Consider the following 3,478-nt stretch of genomic DNA (forward strand, 5'->3'; position numbering starts at 1 on the left):
AGGTCATACATAGGTGAACACTCTATGGTGGCATTTCCATTGCACAGTTTGCATTTATAAAACCCTTTTCCTCTGCAAACCCCACAAGGCAACGCCACCTTTATCTGCACAAAAACCCACCAAGAAAATCAAACTCAGAAGCAAAAAGACTAGCAAAAGAGAAAAAGAGAGAAAAAAAAAGTTTGGGAGCTAGAGATGGTTTGGCTTTTAAGTTTTATCCGTTTCGCTTCACTGGCAAAATGAATTGCTTTATAGTGGCGGTGGAAGCGAGGTTGAGAGTTATTAGTCCACCGGTGATGACAACGGCTACGGTGGCCAGCAGGCGAATTGGCTTTGGTATCATTTTTGTGTGTGAGAATTTTTTCAGAGGAAATTTTTCAAACAGTTGGAGTGCATGAAGGTGATTAGGCAGGAAACCCAATTTTTCAGTTGGGTTGGTGAGAGAAAAGAATAGCACGATGGCTAGTGGCACCGACTACGGTGAGGACCGTGGGATGGAGAGAGAAAATCCTTGGAGATGAGAGTTTGAACTTTGAAATTTTAGATGGGCTGGTGAGAGAGAGAGTTTGAACTTTGAAATTTGAGAGAGAAAAGGGGTCCGGCTATTAACCTTGGTTTAACCAGAGTTGAATTTGTTGAGTTAAGTGTGTGTTAACATTTTAAATGATATGACACGTTTTTGACCATTGATACTCTCCATTCCAAATCCTCACCGTGTACTGGAGCCTCTCTATTTCAAAGGGAAATGGAGAGGATCCGAATCCCTTTTTTCTGAACCTCTCAACTCTCTTCTCTCTGAAACTCTCCTCTCTCAACTCTCTACTTGCTCGATGCTTAAGCGTTTTGTGTGGATTTTCCTTTGATTTTTTTTTTTTTTTGGTGGATTTCTGTGCATATGGTGTTATCGTGGTGGTGGGGTGTTGCTGTGGTGGTGAGGTGGGTTGTTGCCATGGTTGTGGGGTGTTGCTGTGGTGGTGAGGTGGAGGGCGTGGGTTTGTGGATCAATGTGGTGGAAGTTTGGGTTTGTGGATCGACGTGGTGGAGGCCTAAGTTTATGGGTCGACGTGGTGGAAGGTGTGGGTGAATCGGTGGAGGGTGTGGGTCGGTGTGGTGGGGACTGAGGTTGTTGGGGTTTTTTTTTTTTGGTGGTTGCAGGGGGTGTGTGTGGTGGTGGGTGGGTGTTAGAGGTGGTGGTGGTATGTGTATCGATGGTGGGGACTGCTGGGTTGCTAGGTTTTTTTTTTGGTGGTTGCTGTAGGGTGTGTGTGGTGGTGGTGTGGTGTATTGGTGGGTGCCTGAGCACTGGTGGTTGCTGGAGAGAGGAATTTTATATTATTTTATTAAGTAGTTTATATTATTTTATTAAGTTGTATGTAAAATAAAAACTAGGATGTTGTGTGAGTTGTAAAATGGGTTGGTAAAATAGATAAAGTAAGTTTTTAGGGTGTAAAATAGAACTTTTTTGGCCACTTGGATGCTAATGCTCTAAAAATGTATAAGTTTACAAAATTACCCTTTAAATAAATTTATCAGTTTTTTTTTAACACTTGGATGCTAATGCTCTAAAAATGTATAAGTTTAAAAAATTACCCTTTAAATAAATTTATTAGTTTTTTTTAAAAGAGTTATTCTTAATGAGGCAACTAAAAAGGTGCCCCAATTAGATTGATTTTTTAAATATTTGTTAGTTTTCTTTTTAAATAGTTTTGAAAATAAGATAGGGGTATAATAGGAACATTAGTAAATTAATGACTTTTATTTTTAAAAACATGACGATATTTTGGGACGTCTCAAAATGGAATAGAGGACAAACAAATTAGGACAGATGGAGTACTAAGTAAGATGGTAGCCTTAGGTTACAACCAATTTTGTAGCAAAATTTTGTCCTTTAATAAAAATTACTCTCTCAATTTTTGTTTTTGTATATTGTGTTAAATTAAATAGATACTAGATACATTGATTTGTTAGCCAATTATCAATCACGCAAATGAAGATCCAATGGCAAAAGTTTTTGATAGAATGTCTTTATTTACTTCATCGGAAAATCCTAAGACAACAATTTCAGGAAATCTTAGCAAAACATGTCTATCCCTAAAAATAGCAATTATATTATTTAATGCTTGAAAAATAAGAACATTAAAAGCTAGTCTAGTTTTCATCTATTGCCTTATCTTGAATCCTCTTTCAATTCTCCTTCCTCAAAGACTTCAAGTAGTACTTTTGTTCCACCATTTGTGTCTCTTCTTTAGCCCACACTTTTTCGGTGATCCAAATCAGATATGAGTAGAAAGTGAAGTTTTCATCCATGGTCATACTAACAATTGATGGAGACACCCTCCAGTACAAATTGACTGAAACAATGGTCAGCATTAAAGAAAAAAGTCAACCTAAGTCCAGCTAGAGAAATGTGATCCCATCCAAGTGATTGACATGCAATTCTGAGCAATCTTCAACTTTTGTATTGCTTTGGTGCATAATTTTGATCCCATTCCATCTTCGCTACTCTTGGAAAAGAAAGTACGCCTATGTAAAATGGGCTAAAGTTAAATTTTATGACATAGTTCATACCTGATATCAATTTATGCAATTGAATTTGAAAAAATGAGGCATGAATGAAATTTCGTGTGTTTGTCACCTTGTAAATGTTTCATATAAACCAAGCCTATATATATTGAATTATAGCCAAGATTTTTTAATAACGTGATTAAAAAATCAGTTCTAGTCCGATGAAACCCTATTTAAGATCAGCTTGAAAAATCAATTTGTTAACTTAAGTATATGCAATACTGTCAGGCACTTGAAAACTGGGCTTGTGCCGTTCAGGAGAAACTGTTTCCCACTCGGCGCTTTCTTTTAAAAAGCCTTTCAAGCTTCAGGCCTATCATGACTTGTCCACATGAACTCTAACAATTCACCCATCATTCAAGCAAGATAAAGAGAATCCCGGTTCAAATATCCAACCAATATCCAGCAGTTTGCCAATCGTGCAAAACATCAATTGCTAATGTAAAAACATGATCGGTTTCTTCACCAATTTTATTCGCTTGTTTTCAAAATTCCCTAAACTAGGGATATCGGCCAGGATGTTTCAAACTATGCCCAAATTAGGGGCATTGGCTCAATGGTTCTCAAAGAATATGTCCATATTAGGGGCATTGTCCAAATGATAGTGTCTCCATTTACATGGATTAAAAAAAAAAAAAGTTTCACCTAACAAGCTAGGGGTATTCGCCCAAATGATCGTCTTTGATTTACATTGTTCCTAAAAATCACTTCCCTAACAAAGAAATTGCAATAAAAGAAAAAGATGTTATTGTTCCAGCCCACGGAAATGGGAAACGATTATTTTTATCGCCTCTACCATTTTGCTTCTTGATCAACCCAGATATCTCTGTATAATGTTTATCAACACCCCATCCCCGCCAAACATAGAAGAATAATTTCAGAAGGACTTCACAATCTTTGTAATCTACACGCA

This window comes from Quercus lobata, chromosome 10 (genome assembly GCF_001633185.2).
Source record: "Quercus lobata isolate SW786 chromosome 10, ValleyOak3.0 Primary Assembly, whole genome shotgun sequence".
NCBI lineage: Eukaryota > Viridiplantae > Streptophyta > Magnoliopsida > Fagales > Fagaceae > Quercus > Quercus lobata.